Below are 21365 nucleotides of genomic sequence, written 5' to 3' on the forward strand. Positions count from 1 at the left end.
CCACCAGGATGAGGTCACATTGTCATCACCTATGCTACATGTCGGCCTGTGATAGGTGACATGCGTCACTTGGAAACCACCCCTTTAGGTATCTAAATATTCCAAAAATAGTTGTCACATGTCTTGCTCTTATTGGGCCACATGATACTAATGTCATCATCCCAAGTCATCTCCTGCGAGCAAATAATATGTTGCCACCTATCACTGCTGGCGAGCAGAGAGAATGGGTACTCAAGGCCTTGTTTTGCATTCAATTCCTCTATTAAATTGAAAAACCATGAAGTTCAATAATACTTCCCTCGACTCTACTCTTTTTTGGTTTGTGGCTTTTGGGTGGAGTGATCGACTCTACCACAAAGACCTCTGTCTATGGTGTTTTCAGAAAGGTTCCATGTAGCTCGAAACTTTCCTCATGGCGCTTAGCCATGTGCACCCTAAAAAAACTTCCAGGCTACCACTGTTGTGTGGACTCTACCTACTTAATGCATCCTGACCCTTTTCACTTGCGTCACATTTGAAACCTCCAGGGTGCACCCATCGAGGTACCAACATCGACAAGGCATCATCTCACTCCATCTGTGGCCAATAAGAATGGTTCTCATTAATGCATTGTTTTCCATGTCTTCCCAGAGATTCAGGTAGAGGCTCCGTTAGATTTTCCATTAGGTTTGGTAGTTAAACCAACTTTTGCTACACACAAAGGACTCATCCGAACACCATTAACTCTGTTATGAAGGCCTCAGAGTCATAAGAGTTAGACTCGATCTATCTCATGATCCAATAGGCCATTTTCAGAATTTTGTATACCACTAGAAATTATTTTCGGAGGTCTATTTATCTAATTTGGCTTTACCTACATCTTAGATGATCTGTTACATCAAAATTGGATCCAAAGCCTCTGTACCTTTTTGCTTCCATGCTACCATGTTGCTCCTTAACTTTGCTCCCCGGGACCTTCTTTGTTGCTTGTGCCACTAATTGACTGTAATAATCACATTGTTTTCATAAACCTGATGCCATGAATGAAAACATATTTCAACATTTCACCTTTTTGACATTGATGGAAACACCAAAATCAAACAAAACACCTTTTGCTTTGGTAAAAACTTGTCAACATAAACTGTCTCCTTTGAGTCCTGCTCCCCCTGAGATAAAATTTGTTACTGCTATAGTATTGTTGTTGGTATTGTTGTCACTATGTATATCTTCACATAGATCCCTTCCCTTGGTTGTTTGAAGATTCTTATGGTCGGTATCTTGTGTAATTTTAATGTTCGGAATTAGTTCCATAGTAGTCATTTTTGTGTTGACATTTTGAGTCTATAACAAGAATAATCATCAGGACAAGAACCCTACAAAGAAGAGTGAGAAATCATGGATATTAATATGGGGTGGAGAGAAATGTAATATGTAAGAATCTACGAGTTAATATTTTTTGTATTAATATTTAAGGAGAATTAATAAATTATGAATTTTATTACATCGCAGAATTCTTAATAATAATAGATATTGTAGGCATGTAAGATTAATAATTATAAGGAAAATAATTATTAATAATAACTAATAAAACATTAATAATTATAATTATTTTTATTATTAGTATTATTTATTATTATTATTGGTGTTACTAATAATAAATTTAATTAATAATAATAATGTTAATAATAATAATGATTATTATTGACCTTATAAGCTAATAATTATTATTATTATAAACTCACTCAGTTAGTAATTAAATTGTTAATAAAGTTAATAAAAATAATAATTTTTTGAGAAGAGTTTCAGCGGAAATCACATTATAATTCATTTGTTGACGCGTTTCAAACCAACAAGTGTGGTTCATCGTCGGGACAAGTTGAACCACACTTCTTGGTTTGAAACGCGTCAACATATGAATTATAATGTGATTTCCACTGAAAAATTTTCTCAAAATATTGATATGGATCAGAGAAGCCTAAATTCAAAAATAATAATAATTGTTATAATTTGAATTAATTCTTATTATTATTAATATAATAAATAGTATAAGGGGTGAATTTTTTTTATTTATGATTATAATAATTAAGTAATGGATTCGGGAAATTGGGCGATGGAGCAGGTTAGGGTTTCGAATCCAGGGCACAGGGCGGAACCCCGCACAGGCCACGGTTAGCTAGTTTTGGTCAGACTCCAAGCACAGCTGCCGACGCGGGGGGCCATCCTCTGCAAAGACGACTGGCAGGTGGAGGTAAAAAGGTTGTCTTGGTGCGTGTTTTTGTTTTTTTTAAGCTATACCATATTACTGCTTGCTCTCAGCGTTATCCGCCTGTTTTCCGTTTTTAATCAACAAGCATCCGTGAAGTTTTTCCCATTGACTGTCGGTTGACGCGTTACCTTGGAACGGTTCGAACTATGGTTAACCCCGCCGAATTGTTAGCTCTGGACCCAGATGTAGAAGACATCCTCTCTATGTGGGGGAAGGATATCACCGCTCAGAACGTGGAACACTATTTTGGGGCTATCGAACTGCCAAGTTTGGAGGCTGTATCACAGGCGAATACTCCACTGTTCTTGACTCAAGGCAAGGATTCGGGCAGCGAGGCTCACATTACCGGCTTTTCGGCCGCCTCCAAGCAGGCAGCGAGAGAAACAGTGTTGTGTGGGGTTAATGAGGAAGGTTTACCCAATGACCCAAAGGGCAAAGCAACGATAAACCGGTTTGTGCCCTCTAAGGGGTTTGAAGATATAACCCATTTAGGGCTTTCTGCAGGATTTGAACAGTCAAGGGCTCCAAGTGCTTTTCCCTCGCTTACAAGGGTTACCCTGCCAAGAGAACCCCCTTACCTAAAAGGGTTTTCAGTAAGCGGTACCAGAGATACTTTAGCTGGGGAGCAGGCAGGCACTGATGGATTGGAGACTGGTTTCTTCCCCTCTGGGAATGGCGACACGGGTCTTTCGGGTCAGTTTCTGTCACAGATGGAGACAGAACCTCATGTGGACACAGCACAGATAATCCCTGAAAGAACTGTTGGTCGAGAAGGATTTAGATCGTCGGCGGAAGGGTTAAGATATAAAGGTGCGAAAAGGAAAGCGCAAAGACCCATTGGATCTCAGGCGGTAGCAGGCAATCTGGTCCTTGGGATGGAGGTTTCCATGGTAGAAGCCCTAGCTGTTGCAGATTGTACCTTGGTCGGCAGAGCTAGAGGTAAGAAATACACTTTTGAATTTCTTCAAGATTGGGGTGAGAAATGTTTCGCATCTGATAGACCTTTACAGTTTGAAGCCCTAGTTTTAGCGAAAGGATGGTTTAAGCTCAGATTTGTAGATAGAGAATCGGCAGATTGGGTTCTCCATCGAAATTGGCACATAGGGAACATTCCTGTTCTGCTAAAGAAATGGTCCCCCCTTTTTGATGCAATCAAGGAAAGAACGGATGAGTTCCCTGTGTGGGTGCGTGCTCCAGGCTTACCATCCTTCCTGTGGACAGAGGAAGTTTTCAAATCTATTGGTAATAGGCTGGGGGTTTACCTGGAAGCAGATATGTCCTTCTTGGCAACGAAAAACAGGGCGATGGCGTGTATATTAGTCATGCTCAACCCGAGTGGAGGCTTGGCACAAAAAATTAATCTTCAATTCAATGACTACGTGTATGAGCAGATAATAGACTATGAATACCTGCCATTTAGATGCCATCGGTGCCATGAGTATGGGCACTTGGCAAAAGACTGTCCACAGATGAGAAGAAGGAGACATTTCCGAAGGACGACAGCTTACAGAGAAAATGTTCAAGCAGATGTTCAGATGACTATGGAGCACGAAATGACGGAGACACAAGAAACAAGGAACTTGGAGACAGAGGAGACTGTGAAGGTTCCAGTGGACGAAGATGCAAAAATACAGGAGGTTGCTCTGGCGAACGTCATTCATCCGGTGGCAGCTGTGGAGGAAACAACTAAAGAAGCGGAAGCTGTGGAAGAGATCACCGAGAAAGATAATGCAAATCATACCCCACTCGACGAAGCTGAAAAGGGTATGTGCTCAGGGACCCCTATTCCCTCTCTTAATTCTCCTGAGCATATTTCTGTTCATATAAATATGTCGTCCTCATTTTATCAAGAGCAAGAAAATAATAATGCTGAAAATATGGAACATATAATGTCTTACCCGAATGTAGAAACTATTGCTGAAGCTTTACCGTCCCTGGATATTAACTGTGAAGACCATTGGCCTCCCCTTTCACTCCCAGCATCTCGGCCACCTTGCCCTTACAACCTAAGATCTTTGGGAGGGAAACATGATACCCAGGGGTCTTTAGGTGGTTTGGGACAGACCCCATTACAGAGTTGTTCCAAAAACAAAAGAGGCCGGAAATCCGATATGTCCAAGGCAAAACTCAAAGCAAAATTGGATGTTGCAGATGGCAAACAATATTCTATCCCGGGGGTTCTTAAAGCAGCTCATCCCCCTGAGGGTGTTATTAAATGATACTGACATCCTGGAATTGCAGAGGTTTGGCCAGCAAACCTAAAAAACTGGCCTTGAAAGATTGGATATCTAACTCAAAACTAGATGTTATTTTTCTGCAAGAAACCCTGGGGAAGGCTACTGAGATTGAATCTATGCTTAAATCCCTTCTGCCTGGGTGGTTTTTTACTGCTATAGATGCCTCTGGTCATTCGGGGGGCCTTGCAATTGGTTTCAAAGAAGGGCGGGTAAAAGTCATCAATCAATGGGGATGAAAAATGTTATGGGCATGGAGGTTTTATTACCAGACTTCACTTTCCCCATCACTTTAGTAAATATTTATGGGCCATGTCAGGGCAGGGAGTCATTTTGGGGAGAATTGCTGACAAAAACTGTGATGAATTCCCCTTTGATGATTATGGGAGGTGATTTAAATTTTTCCATTGGCAGAGCAGAAGCTTGGGGTCCATCAGCGAGAGAAGATCCCCTCTTAGATTTTTTCTTCAACCTCATCACGGAGAATAACTTTATAGATCCTTCCCCGATCAAACTAAAGCCTACTTGGAGGAATCGAAGGATAGGAGAAGATCGGGTTGCCAAAAGACTAAATCGCTTTCTGATAGCGGAGTCTTTATCTTCTAAAGTTCCTATGATCAGACAGTGGGTTGAGGAAATAGGGAATTCGGATCACTTCCCGGTTTTCTTAGACTTAACTCTTCCTCCTCCAAAACCTCCTACCCCTTTTAAGTTCAATCCCGCTTGGCTCCAAGAACCCTCTTTCTGCAATCTGTTTAAAGAAACTTGGATTCACCCTGATCACAATACAGGCAAGGATAAAAGTTTTTTGTTCATGGAGAATCTCAAAAGATTGAAGAAAGCTACAATCTCCTGGGCAAAGGAAAGAAAATTGAAACAAAATGAGGAGATGAACAACATTAGGGAGGAGCTGAAGCAGATGGAGAGTATGGAGATAGATGGATACTCCTCACAAGCCTCAAAGGATAGAATCCTACATTTGGAGAAGCAGCAAAATAAAATTCTTTTGGAAAGGGAAGAAGAATGGAGGATCAAGAGTAGAGCAGTTTGGCTAAAATCTGGGGATGAGAATACTAGGTTTTTCCATAATTTTGCAAAAGGAAGGAAATCTGTAAATACTATCTGGCGCCTTAAAGATGAAGAAGGGAGAGAAGTCAGTTCCTTTCCAGAGCTTTCTGGTTTAGGAAAAAGACATTTTCAAAACATTTTTGCAGATCAGGGAGAGGCTACTATTGCAGAAGTCTTTAGAACTGTGCAAAGTTTTCCTAGATTCATTGAGGAAGATGAAGCAGAAGATCTTACAATTCCGGTCACTAAGGAGGAGATTGAAGCAGCTATGAAGCTCATGGGTAAGGACAAAAGCCCAGGCCCTGATGGCTGGACTATAGAATTGTTTCTCCATTTTTATGAACAAATTGGAGCCGAAATAACTGAAGTAGTTGAAGAGTCAAGGCTGAAAGGAGAAGTCTATAGACCTTTTAACTCAACATTTATTGCTCTCATCCCAAAGAAGGATGACCCGGAGAGTTTTGAAGACTTTAGACCAATTTCATTGTGTAATTGCATTTACAAGATTATTTCAAAGGTTATTGCTCTCAGAATTGCACCAATCCTGTCAAGAAATATATCAATGGAACAATTTGGGTTCCTGGATGGAAGACAAATTCATGAAGCCATAGGTGTGGCCCAGGAGGTTATACATAGTGTCAAAATGAAGAAAAAGAAGGGAGTTGTTCTTAAACTCGACCTATCCAAAGCTTATGATAGGATCAGCTGGCTCTATCTAAGGATGTTGCTAACTCACGTGGGATTCAGCTATCCTTTTGTCAGCTGGATCATGGGTTGCATCACAAATGTCAGCTTTGCAGTACTGGTCAATGGAGCAGCTTCCTCTTTCTTTAACAGCCAGAGAGGCCTCAGGCAAGGGTGTCCATTATCCCCTCTCCTGTTTCTCCTTGTGGCAGAAGGGCTAAGTAGACTGATTCACAAAGCCAGAAGAGAGGAGAAGGTAAAAGGTATCGAGGTAGCAATCAATCTCTACATCAATCACCTTCTTTTTGTTGATGATATCTTGATTTTCACCAATGGTAATTGCAGTGAACTAAAGGAGCTAAAATTCATTTTTGATCTTTTTCTAAAAGCAACTGGAATGCAGATAAACTTTGGGAAATCCCAAGCTTGTGTGGCAGACTTTGAAAGAAGAGAAAGAAATAGAATGGCTAATCTATTCCCTTTCCCCATTCAACCACTGGACCTTCCCTTCAAATATCTGGGTTTTTGGTTAAAGCCTGCTGCATACAAAAAAGAGGATTGGAATTGGCTCATTGCAAAGATAGAATCCAGAATATCACACTGGAGCTTTAGATGGCTATCCAGAGCTGGCAGACTGACCCTTATTAAATCAGTCTTGTTAGCCATCCCAGTATACTGGGCCGCTCTGACTTGGATTCCCAAAGGAGTGATGGAGAAAATCAGAAGAATCTGTTGCAGATTCCTATGGGCTGGGTCAAAGGAATCCTCGGGTTTACCCTGGGTTGCTTGGGACAAAGTGGCCAGGCCAAAAGAATGGGGAGGGTGGGGAATTAAGAGACTCCCTGAGTTCAGCATTTCATTAGCAGCAAAATCAGGATGGAGGCTAATAACTATGGAAAATCTTTGGACAAGGGTGGTGAAAAGGAAGTACATAGACCCAATCCCTCTGGAAGAATGGATCCGGAGTCAAAATAAGAAGTTAAAAAATTCCTCAGCTATCTGGAAGGCCACGGTGGAAGCCTTTACAGTGATCGAGCAAGGTTTAGCTTGGAAAGTGGGAGATGGAAGACAGGTCAGGATTGGCAGAGATCCCTGGGTTGGATGCAATGAAGCTTTTGCTTTATCTCCAGGGCTTCTTAGACACCTTGATAGTAAAGGTATTACATCATTAAATCAGGTGGAAAGAGCTGGACAATCTACTATCTGGGGTCAGGCTTGGAAGGATGATGAAGAATTAGGGTTAAATATTAGATGGAAGAACGAGTGGGAGGGGTTCATCAAAGAACTACAACGATCCAATGTCAGGATAAAAGATGAACCTGATTGCTTGATGTGGGCACAAAGCAAATCTGGGGAATATTCCCCAAAAGATGGATATTCCTTTCTAATGGGAAAGAAGGGATGGGGAGTACCGGAATGGTGGGCCAAAGATATATGGAAACTCAAATGCCCAGTCAAGTCTAGGCTCTTTCTCTGGTGCATTTTAAAAAGGAAGGTCCCAACATGGGAAACATTACAAGCCAAGTTTCTAGCTGGGCCAGGGCGATGCCCTTTATGTAAAGCTGATGAGGAAACCATCAGTCATCTCTTCACAACCTGTGCTTTCTCAAGAAAGATATGGGAGGAGGTCACTGATTCGCTCAAGGTAAAAGCTCAGTGGGGACATGACCCCTTGGATGCTGCTTGGAGGAAATGGTGGCAAACCTATCCGGAGGGGAACTTGAGGAACCTGCCCCTTATTTTCTGTTGGGGGGTATGGCTTGCTAGAAACAAGAGTCTGTTCCAAGATAAGGACACACCTACTTTCGTTATTGCCACAAATATCACAACCATATACACTGCCATACCTCCCCCTGATGACAAAAATCCCAAATCAAAACATAAACCTATCATTATACAAGAGGGCATTCCTTGTGGGTTCTTTGATGGGGCTTCCCAAAACAATAGGGCTGGAGCAGGCATGTGTATACACATCAATCCGGATCACTCTTTAAAAGCTTCTGTTGGTTTGGGTACAGGCACAAATAACTATGCTGAATTATCGGCCTTACGATACCTTTTATGCTGGCTCCATCACAGAAATATCAACACAATTCAGATTTTCGGGGATTCACTAAATGTCATAAACTGGGTCAATGGAAATGCATCTTGTCAAAATCAGATTTTGAAGACTCTTGTTGAAGAAATCTCTTTCTTGAAGGCATACTTTAACAGGTTTTCGATATGCCATATCTACAGGGAAAGGAATGAGGAAGCAGATCAGCTATCTAAGGCTGGTCTACAACAGGATCTGGGCAGCTGGACAGTAGAAGAGATCAGACAGGGGCAGTCTTTCATATCAGATCAGCCTCCATATGCTCAGCCTTTTTGATCACAGCTTCATCATCTTTTTTGACAGCACCCTTCTCGGATATATATTTCTGTTTTATAATTTTTATATAGTCTCCATCATAATTTTTTTCTCCGGTTCATAGCTACAGCAAACAGACTTTTATATATAATTTTTATATGTATCCACATGATTATAGACTTATAATTTTTGTTGTAAGGGGTTGTTTTTCCTTCGTCGAAGGAGACCCCAGGTTTCTTTGTTTTTGTTATGATTTTGACTATGCCTCCATCCGGGAGGAAGACTGTTACAGGTTCTATAAACAGCAGAAACAGCTCCAAGATGTTGAGCAGATCCAGAAAACAGATGAGCCAGCAGTATGGCTTATGACCAATTTGCATGTAAAACTTTTTATAATCTCTCAATAAAAAGTTTTGATTTTTTCCTCGGAAAAAAGTAAATAGTATAAGGGATAATAATGTGATCGTTAGGGTTAATTATTAGATATTATACTTCTAAGACTTAGTAAGGATATAATGGGAGGAATTAGGAGAAGGGGGATGCAGTGAGAGGTTTAAAGATAAAACAAATATGATGGAGAGGGATAGAGGAAAATTCAAATGAGGGCTTAAGATTAGAAGAGAACAAGGGTGAGAATTTTTTAGTAAAGGTTGTAAAACACAGGTACTTGAGTGAGTAAGGGGGTCCAACTCCTACTTACTTCCATACCCCCATATCTATTAAGATTGTGAGAATGCTTAATAATTTCATGGGATTCACAGATCTTTCATTTATACTCATTCTTTTCTCTGGCTATTATTTTTGTGTCTTCAAGGCATACATGGTGACTTTCTCTTAATGAGTGTTCTAAAAGTGTTGAAGATCGATTTCTACCTTTTAATGTCAACGTCATTTTCTTTGAGTCTAATTTTGAAGGATCTTTATGTCTGTCAAATATAACATTCTCCACATGAACACAAGACCTTATAAACCCCTTTGTGTTGGAGTTGATCAAGACTAGCTTTTATTTATCTCATATTTTGTTTGATGGTTGTTAATGGCTTAAAAGAGGCATCAATGCTTTTATTTCTAAGAAACTTTGCCATATTATCTGTGACTCCTTGAATCAATGGTAGATAGGCCTTATTATTACAAGGGTGGAAGACTTCCTTTTATCGATCTATCCCCGTTTTCATTTTTTTTTTTTAGGTTTACTTCATTTATTTAAATATTTCCTCCTTTCATATCAATGACAAAGACACGAGCCTGCTCCCCCTATCATCATACTCCATCTTTCAACGTTGTTTCTCTATTATGTTGGTCCTATGGACCTGGAAGATTCACCTTCATGTGTTGATAATGCAATAATGACCTTTCTTCCTCGTAGAGGAGGATATAGTGGAGGGAGGCAAGAGGCAAAATTCCAAATATTTTCCTCAAGTACTCAATTTTCTCTCTAGGAAGTGACTTGGTGAAGATATCAACAACTTTCTCTTTCTTTGGTACATACTCCAGCTTCGTAATCTGAGTTTCAACTTCCTCTATCAAGAAATGATACTTGATGGGGATATACTATGTTTTGGAGTGGAAATATGGATTCCTTGACATGCTTATTGCACTTGTGTTGTCAAGAAAAATGGGGATCTTTTGATCATCAAATACGTGTACATCCTACAAAGATTGCTTCATCCATAATAATTGAGTACAACAAGAAGCTACTGCAATATATTCTCCTTTAGTTGTAGATAAGGAAATGGAGGATTTCCTCTTGCTCAGCCATAGAACTAGACTTTCTCCAAGAAATAAAGCACCACCACTTGTGTTTTTTCTATAATCCACATCACCTTCCCAAAGAAAATCAATATGAAGAGTAAATGAAAAATATTTACCTCTGGGCTACCACTATCCATAGTTCATTATTTCTCTGAGAATTATTTTGGTTTCTAATAGATGGCTTTGTCTGGGAGCTGCTTGAAATCTTCCAACTATAGCAATGGCATGCATGATGTATGGTCTTGTGGATGTCAAATATAAAAGGATTCCAATAAGAGATTCATAAATAGTCTATTCCACTACTAGTGTCTCATCAGTCTTGGTAAGTTTGCAACCTATCAGCTTTGGAGTGATCACTAAAGACCATTCTTCCATGCCAAATTTATTTAACAATTACTTGAGAAACTTTCCTTGAGAAATACAAATTCCTTTAGGGGTCTGAACTATATACAATACAAGGAAATATGAAATCTCTCAAATCATGTACATCTCGAATTCAACCTTCATATCAGCCATAAATTCCCTGGTCAACAAGTCTAAATCACTAGCAAAGATGATATCATCAACATATACAACTACCACAATGATTTTTCCATCCTTTTCTTTAACATATAAGTTGATGTCAGTTGCACCTCTTTTGAATCCACACTTCAGTAGGTAGTTGTCTAGCTTAGAATACCAAGCACTAGGGGATTTCTTAAGACCATACAAATCCTTCTTAAGTCTACAAACATAATTTGGTTCCTTTATCAGTTGAAAGCCTTATGGCAAATATATTTAAACTTCCACTTCTAGATCTCCATTAAGGAAATAAGATTTGACATCTATTTGTTAGATTTTGAGTTTCTTAAAGAAAGAAAAACCCAAAAACATTCTTATTTATTCTAATCTAGCAATAGAAGAAAATGTTCATCATAATCCAAGCCTTTTTTTTGTGCATAAGCTTTTCATACCAGTCTAGCCTTGTTTCTTACCACTTATCCATAATCAATTAATTTGTTCCTAAAAACCCACTTTGTGCTAATGACATTCTTGTTACCAGGTCTTGGAACAAGTTCCCAAGTATGAATTTTTTGTATTTGATCCAATTCTTCATTCATGTCCTTTATTCAATGATGAGCTTGACTGGATTGAACAATATCCTTTGGTTCTTTTATGGACAATAGGGAAACATGTTCTTTCATAGGGGGATTTAACAATTTCCTTCTTGTTTACACACCAATGTTTATTTCATCAATAATATGATTAGTTGGGTGATGCTTTTGTAGATACCATGGAGGATCTCTCGCTTGGGCACTATATGGATCTTCCTCACTTTATTTTGGAGCTTCCTCATCATTGACATCACCAATGGTATTTCTTCCATTAGCACTAGATTTTTTATCACATTTCACTTCTTAATCATCGTGCTCATCCACCATTACATCGACACAGTCAGAAATTATCTTGGTGACTTTGTTCTACAATCTATACCCTTTGTTAGAAAAGTGTAGAATTGAAAAACCCATTTCCAATCATATGGTGGTCCACCTATAGCTCAAATTCCACCCAACACGAGATATTACCCCAATCAATTTACACCCTCTCAAAACCCTACCATGTAGAGTAACCAATACATTAACATTTAGGGTATCCAATATCCTCCCATGCAGAGTTGCTAGTACCCTCCACATGCTACATAGGTGGTGCAAACCTCCCAAACCACTTACACTAACCCAAGATAAGGGAACCCCTACTACTCTTCTCCATCACCCGAATAGACCAACACTATGGCTCAGTTGAATTTCGGGTTTAACTTTGTGCAACCTTCTTTCCGACAATGACAACAATCATTTGATCAATTGAACACGAAAAACCCTACAAATTCCAACAAGAAGAAAGGAAAGTGAAAACAAAAAGGGAAACTTATGCAGGGGAAACAAACAACAACAATGGGCAACAACTAGGGGCGATCCCCCTAACCGAAAGCAGAACCAAGGTTAGGGTATTAATAACCCACAAAAGCAGAAGAGGAACTGTACCCTAAGGACTAATCATGCTTTTATTATTTTTGGTGAGTATGGGTATTACACTCATCATTGTTCTCAACTCCCCAAGTTGAAGAAAATGAGAGAAACCAATGGATAGGGAGGAACAAACCAACAACATGTGGTTGTGCAAAACCCTTTTTCTCACCAAAGATAAGTGCCCATGCAACATGAGGCTTCCATTCACCCTTATCAAAATAAAAATAGGGGAAATCCAAATGACAAAACAAAATGTGACATTGATATGGTAGGCTCTGAAGTCCTTTTATAGACTCGAAACCACTACTATGGACCCCCCTTCAGGAAAAAACCCTTCCACACCAACTAACACTAGAACCATGACACTTTTGACATTTCCTCAACCCACTATGGGAACAATCCCATAGATGATTAGAATGGCACTAAGTCGTGTAATGCATAAACCAAAGGCAAATCACAGCTATAACATTGTTTATGACTTATCACAGTCACCTTCTGGCATGTCAGCATTAGAAGTCATGTAAACGTGTCCAACATAGTAAAAATATCTCATTTTCACTTTAGGCATGATTCACCTATCCGACTTGCGATTGATGACCTTTGATTTGGAGAACACACAACTGATGCTACCATTGATTTTTGCCTTCCATATTTTGGTCACCATTTGGAATATCACCATCCATCGTTGCATTGTTGATGAGGAGGCATCTTCCTTTATCATGTCCAAATCAATTTGGTAGAAACTAGGGTCCCTCAAAATAAATTCTTCACCCTTCGCACTTAGGGCACATGATGGGTGCTCCTCGGCCCCCGTAACTCTTTTAGAACATCCTGGTAGAGCTTGCCGACAAAATGATTATCATTGAGATCAAATTCCTTGATGCCCAACTCAATTACATTATCATGTTGGGTCGTAGATATATGTACACCATGACAGCAGTATCATCATCATTATTTCGCATCATGATGTTCCCACACAATGAGAATATCATTGTCATAGAGAAACTCAAATGTTATGAGACACAAGCATCACCATCCCCTGATGAAGTGCTAGCATATGTGGGAATTCATAAATAATTTGTGCCATACTTAACTGATGTTGGTATTAGGATGTTCAAAGTATCATCACTTCTCAGAACATATCTAAAATATGTTCCAATCACCATACCAGAGTCTGCAATAGTAGTATGCATGATGAGTTCGTCAATTATACCTCAGTCTTAGGAACGGCATCCAAACACCCCTAATCATTAGAGGACATTTCACCCTAAAAGTGCCCATGAAAATTTCACATGCATAATACGTAAACCAATTAAATTCCTTAAATTTAAAAATGATTAGGTGTAAATATTTTGGAGGGAAAATAGAAAAAGATAATTTCTTTAATTGTACTTTTGGCTTATCTCCTTATAGGTTTTCTCAAATTTCAATTGTAGACACTTGTTCGATGTGGAATTAAATTCCACATCCAATGACTACCGATTATGCATTGATCTAGGTGGATGTTGGTGGCCACCCACCTATCCCATTTGGACCCCCAAAACTGTCTCTTTGACCGTAATTGTTACATAATTTACTATTTTTAGTAGTTTTTTGGGTCCTGACCTTCCAGAGCCATTTTGAGGCCCTAAACGGCATTTTTTGGGAAATTTGGGAACAACATGGGTCCGTGGATTGATGTTGCTCTTCCCAAAGTTGTAGTGATTGGATAGATCTTTCTAACGAGCTATTGTCCGCGTCAAACGAAGATCAGGTGGCAAAGTTACGACCACGGGAAGTTGATGTACCAACTTACCCAAACGGGGCCCACAATTTGGTGTTTCATCTTCTAGGGTTAGGTTTTGGGATGTGAAGGGTTTTCCATTGTTTCTCAACAATAAATAGGCCTTCGAGCCTCATTGTAACACAGCTAAGAGGCATGTAGCCGCCACATCTCTTCTCAAAGACAAGCTACCATCACCCTAGCTGGTTTATTTCCATTTCTGGTTGTAAGCATATTTCAGTATTTTCCATTAATGAAATGAAGTATTATTTCTACCGCATCTTTCTGTATATGGTTATCTCAGTATTTTGTTGCATTCTTGTTTAAATCTGGATTAGTGGTATCAGAGAAGTCTACTTTTTCTATGTGTTTCTTTGCATGTCCATAATGAGGTGAGGATATAAGGAGTTAGGGCTTGAACTAGTCGAACCTTTGCAAGACTAGCCTCACAAATCCCGATGGCCTCATATGGTGGATGAAAAGAAATATGAGGGGGCAGGAGATCCTATCAAAATCTTGCTTGAAGAAGCCCTCAAGTGACAAAGGAACGCGATGATGGACAGCTTTGGCCAGATCCTTCAGCGGCTACCCAGAGGTGACACATCGGCTTCCAGTAGCTACTCTGGAAACACCACGCCCTTTAAGGTACAAGTTAACTTTCAAATCCCCATATTCGAGGGTTAGATAGATGTAGATGCCATAAATAAATGGTTAAATATGCTTGAGGGTTATTTTTCTGTTCATGAATTTTCGAGTTGGGAAAAGATTGTTTTCGCTCTTCTCAAAGCAGCCCACCACATCAAGGACTGGTGGGCAACCTACTGCGAGCAAAAGGATGAAACTACTAGCTCACTATTTTTAGCCGCACCAACCTGGAATTCATTCCAGGATGCCGTCAAGGAGAAGTACTACCCTGTCAAAAGCGATGAGGACAAATACATCAAATGGACCACACTGCAGCAGGGAAGGGACCAAGATGTGCTGGAGTTCACAGAAATTTTTCATACCCTTCGTACACAGTTGGGTATCAAGGACTCTGAGCTGCATCTGGTACTCAAATACCATGGCTGCCTACACAGATACATCCAAGAAGAGATGGAGTTCCTGAACATCTCCTCACTCGGAACGACGTACCGATACGCTGTCAAAATCGAGGAGAAGTTCAAACAGAAGAAGCAATACTTTGGATCTGCAAATTCGAAGATCAAAGGACAAAGCCAAGGCAGGGTGACCCAAGACAACTCGTTGAAGCCACAAGAAAAGAACAATACCACGAAGTCAAAGAAGGACACTGGAAAGTGGTGTGTGTTCCACGAGAGTCCCACTCATAACACAAGTGAGTGTCGGACCAAGCAGTCATTGGTGGCCGAGTTGAAGGCTTCAGATTCAGATGCATGTTCTGACCATGAGCCAGAACTCGACAAGGGGAATGGCAAAGGGAAGTAGATCATTGATGTGGATCCCAACGCTATTGTTGCCACTGTCAAGATCCAGAAAAATGAGCCCGAAGATCCAGAGGAGGGGGAACGTCTTTTCCACTCACAGATGTGGGTGAAGGGTTCGCCATTGCAATTCATTTTCGATAGTGGTAGCCAAAAGAACCTCATTTCAGCAGAGGTCGTGAAGCAGGTAGGCCTACCGACTACACCACACTTGTAGCCGTACAATATCGGGTGGCTTCATGAAGGAGGAGATCTCAAAGTTCGCTAGTAGTGCTACCTTCCATACAGCATCAAGCCCTTCACAGATGAGGTGTTGTGTGATGTTACACCTCTGGATGTTTGTGATGCACTATTAGCCAGCCATACATGTGGAGGTGACATGCTGTGTATGAGTCAAGGCCTCGAACTGTCATTATTTATTTGGGTGACTCATTATACAGGATACCGGAGGTAGCCCCACCTACTGCCACCTATTTGATCACTGCTAAGAAAGGCAGTAACTCATCTCCCAAACTAGGAAATTCATCTATTTGGTTCACTCCCAAAGTAAGGGGAAGATCATTGCCACATCCACAACCCCTGCAAAGGGTTCCTCCACGCAGCAACATCAAAAAAGGGATACGGTCATGACAGAACACGGGAACAACTTCTCCTCACCCACAGGGGTACCACACAAATTTCAGGTGGGTGACAAAGTTTGGTTACATTTGCAGAAAGAACACCTTACAAGAGCCCATCAAAAACTCAGACCACTTCGACATGGTCCTTAGAGCAGTACCAAGGATGTGGGGAACAATTCTTCGGATCACATCATTGCTCCATTCCTTCGCCCTCACCAAGTGTTCAATGTGGACCATCGTCGACCATGCTTCCCACCATTACTAGACACATCAGAGATTGCAGAACAAGTTCAGCCTATGGAGAAACTCAACGAAATGGAGACCATTGCTTCCTAAGGGGGCAGGAATGATCCAGGTGGATGTTGGTGGCCACCCACCTATCCCATTTGCACCCCCACAACTGTCTCTTTCACTTTTTCAGTTTCCGTAATTGTAGCACAATTTACTATTTTTAGAAGTTTTTCGGGTCCTGAACTTCAAGAGCCGTTTTGAGGCCCTAAATGACATTTTTTGGGAAATCTAGGAGCAACATGGGTCCATGGACTGATGTTTCTCTTCCCAAAGTTGTATTGATTAGATATATATTTCTAACGAGCTATTGTACGCATCAAATGAATATCGGGTGCCAAAGTTACGACCCTGGGAAGTTGATGTACCAACTTACCCAAACGGGGCCCACAATTTGGCGTTTCATCTTCTAGGGTTAGGTTTTGGGATGTCAAGGGTTTTGCATTGTTTCTCAACAATAAATAGGCCTTATAGCCTCATTTTAACATAGTTACGATGCATGTAGCTGCCACATCTCTTCTCAGAGATAAGCTACCATCACCTTAGCTGGTTTATTTCCATTTCTGGTTGTAAGCATATTTCAGTATTTTCCATTAATGAAATGAAGTATTGTTTCCACTGCATCTCTCTGTATATGGTTATCTCAGTATTTTGTTGTGTTCTTGTTTAAATCCAGATCATTCATACTTCTGAGAAGACCCACATTGGTAAAAATTGTAGATACATTAAAATAGTGTGTTCAACGCATTATTTTAATGTATCTATAATTTTTATCAATGTGGGTCTTCTTAGAAGTATGCATAATAGATACATGTTGGATGTGGAATTTAATTTCTCATCCAATGAGTGTCTACACTTGAAATTTGAGTAAACCTATAAGGAGATAAGCCAAAAATACAATTAAAAAATAGTAGCTTCTTTTTGCTCCAAATTCATAACTCTTATTATATTATTTTCCTATTATTTTATTATTTTTCCTTAGGAGGCCATGTTTAGGCTGAAATTTCCTCTAATGGATATGGCTATTGATTCATTCATTTTCCACTCGGTTTTTTCTCACAACAAGTTAGGGCAACTCTTACGTTGCCCAATATGGTTGTCGCAATTCGTGTTTGGTATTTGCCCCCCAGGTCATGTCAACAAACTCAGATATTACCTTGACATGCATAATTCGTTTGGCCACCCCTCAAGAAATCATCCCACAAGGAGTAATACTTGTGTTGTGACTAGGAGGTTCAACCAAAAGGGAGAAGCAGAAAGGCGACAAGGCTAAAAATTTAGTAAACATTCCTCTTAGGGTACCTCCCCCATGTGCATTATGTAATATAGATGGATACCCTACCAACTAGTATGCTACATTGGAAGAAATAACAACTCTTATTCATGCTCCAAAGGCACCATCGGTCCCATATCCACCATCAAGAGACAAGGCTACTCCATGAGGCAGCAAAGGCCTATGGGCCAACCATCCATGTGTTGTTTGCATGAAACATGATCACTACACTCACCATTTCGTTGATCTCCTTCGTTATCAAGATTCATTGGTGGCCCTCCATCAGACCAACCCTATCACACCATCGTTACCTACTACTCTAGCTTCTAATGATGTGACTCAGACAATTTATTGTGTCTTCGAGGAAGAATCTTCATGCTTGATTCATTCTTGTACCCATTATCATCCTCCTTCTCATCCCTTGTTAGTCTGCTAAAGCAAAGAGGAAGCCAAGATTGACGTTTCTAAGACCTAACCACACTTGTGCCTTATGTGACTATCCTGGACATTTGATTAATGTGTGTCCCATTTTGTAGGAACTTGGGAATTAAGATCAGGTTCCACAAATTTTTCATAATAATAGACCTAGGTGCAAATGCAATAGTTGTCGCATTTATATGAAAAACCATCATACACAGCTTTTCCCACATATCCCCTGCCTTCGATAGGCACAGACCTATTTGCAATAGTGTGATACATGAAACTTGATCCCCTTTTCATGGATACTCAACCTCAAACCAGTCAAAGACACGTGCCTGCCGCTATCACCCTACCAAGACCATTATCAATGGCTATAATTGATGCCTCAACACAGACCATATAGCTCATCAAAACACAACTATTACCTCCCCCAGCTACCTGTAGAGCCCATTCAATAGATACCCCCACCACTTGGTGTTGATGGCACCCAACACCATATACAGTTCATATCTACATCAATAGGAACCCTAATTCATACCTTATTTTGGTGTCAATACTACTTTACCCATCTAAAGGTTGCACCACCCACATCTATATAGACCCATGTTGTATGTGCATTGTCAACATTGTCAGGTTCCATGATAGTTTCCACTGAATCATTATCATATTGGTCCACTAGCACCACTAGGTGTCAATGCCTCCTCATGACCCCTTGTAACCTCTAGTACCATTAGATAATATTTTTCACTTCGACAAAGATATTCTAAATACCTTGATGGAACTAGAATATTGTTGGGATGTCATGCATCATCGCTATTTATTTTTACTAGAAAAATCATTCTCATCTACTGAAGCACCATGCCACAATACTTGTATAGTAGAGACAAAAGACCTCCTACACCCAAGATAGGTAGATTGGTTCAAAATCCTATCACAACACGAGACACATTTGAGGAAGGGAGCATGTCCAATATCTCACCTATAGCTATGGTAAATATTTCCACCAAGCCCGGCATAATTGAAGAAATCTCATTGGGAGAAGCTTTCTCTCTAGAATAAGTGACCTCCTACAAATATTTATTTGAAGAATATAGGGACACTTTTGCGTGGTCTTATTCATAAGTTCCAAGAATTATTCTTGAGATTGTGGAGCACAACACTGGCACATGGCCTGATTCCTACCCATTTAGGTAAAAGAAACGTCAACTCCACCCTTCCAAGGTAGACATTAATAGACAAGAAATAAAAGAAAAAACATAAAGTTGGTTTCTTCTACCCTATCTCCTATAGATCTTGGGTCTCTAACCTTGTCCTTGTCATGAATAAATAGGACACCATTCAGGTTTGTACTTACTTCAGAGATCTGAACAAGGCATGTCCCAAGGACAATTACCTTACACCCTTCATCGATTAAGTAATCACTGCTTATGATGTACATGAGGCCTTATCCTTTATGGATGGCCTCTTAGGATATATCTAGATTTATATAGGACATAAAAACTAGTACAAAACAAAATTTACTACCCCATGGAGCACATTTGCCTAACACATTATGCACTTTGGCCTTAAAAATGTTGGTGCCACCTTTCAGTGGGCCATGAATTATATCTTCCACAACTTCGCTCATCTAATACTAGCCTATATGGATGACCTCACAATATGATCCAAAATAAATTTAGACCATCGGGAATATCCTTTACTTTCAAAGGTGTTAGAAATATAACCTACACTTGAACCCCGTCAAGTGTGTCTTTTGCGTCAATGCAGGGTGACTATTAATATTCATTGTTTCCTATCAAGGCATTAGGTTCAACCATCTAAAGGTTCAAGCCATATGAGAAATCCCACCTCCAAATAATATGAAGCAATTACAAGGTTTGCATGGTACGACTAACTTTTTACGTTGCTTCATCCCCGGTTACGCAACTTGTGCACAAGTTTTCATGTCCTTTCTTTGTCAATACATTCCCTTCTAGTGGGATTATGGAGCACAAAAATCAATTGAGGCCTTGAAATATACATTATCATAGGCACCACTGATTAGCCCCCCTGAACACAGGAAGGACTATACCCTCTACCTATCATCATAGGAGGTATCCATCATGGTGGTATTAGCCCAAGAAAGAAATGATAATAGGGATCATGTCATCTATTACATAAGAAAGAACCTATCTGGGCCTACTTTGAAGCACGATCCAGCAAAAAGAGCTAACTTAACACTTGTACACTTAGCGCAGAAGCTTCGAAATTACATCATCATGCAGACCACCACCGTAATTGCAAGCATAAACCCCTAGATATGTTTTCTCAGTTGTCATATGGTGAACCATAAGTAGTCTCGATGGGTAGTTATTTTTCAAGATTTTGACATCCAATTTGATTTCCCCAAAACTAAGAAAGCTCTTATTCTTATAGAATTCATAACATACGTCCATTAGGATTCTCAAGGGTCTCCTATCAATGATTCTTTCTCTAAAAAATATCTATTCATCATATACGTAGATGACCCTTGGTACAATGATATCCTTCTCTTTATTTTAACTCAAAAGTTCAAACCAAACTTCTTGTATGATGATCAACTATGCATTCACCACCAAGCACCTCATTATCTCCTTGTTGTAGCTACTAAGACACCCTCAGAAATTTTGGCTTACACTAAATTTCGAAGCCTTCCTTGGTTGTCTAGATTATTTTCGTAAACATTAGAGCTTATTTCATGAGATTTCTTATAATGTTTTATTCCCTTTTTCATGTTAGGTAAACTGTCATATTTTTTCTTGTTTAGATGTCACGCAATTTGTATAAGCCTATTCCGATTGTTTCAAACCTTTTTCTTTGTGTATATGAGTTGTTATAAGTATGTAAACATTTGTCACACTCATTCACAAAGTTTTTAGCACTGTTGCACAAGCTTCGTCATGGTCACAGAAAGTAAATCTTTCGTGTCACACTTTTCGTAACTTGTCATAAAGTTTTCACATGGAGAGAAATGATTTGTTCATGTGTTCGAATGATCTATGTTTTTGAATCTTCAAATATTATAAGTGTGTGATCTAGTCAAAGTTCATCACCATTCACACTGATCTCACTAATCCCGCACACAGTGATTCTTGGAAAAAATTCCCGACTGGGAAAGCTAGCTTCACCAGGCCTCCCTTGAGCTATGCACCACATAGACTTAGCCCTCTAGTTATTACATGAATACTTGGTACTGCATAAGC

This window comes from Pinus tabuliformis, chromosome 3_2 (genome assembly GCF_031772625.1).
Source record: "Pinus tabuliformis cultivar Carrire ecotype Pingquan chromosome 3_2, CPIR1, whole genome shotgun sequence".
NCBI lineage: Eukaryota > Viridiplantae > Streptophyta > Pinopsida > Pinales > Pinaceae > Pinus > Pinus tabuliformis.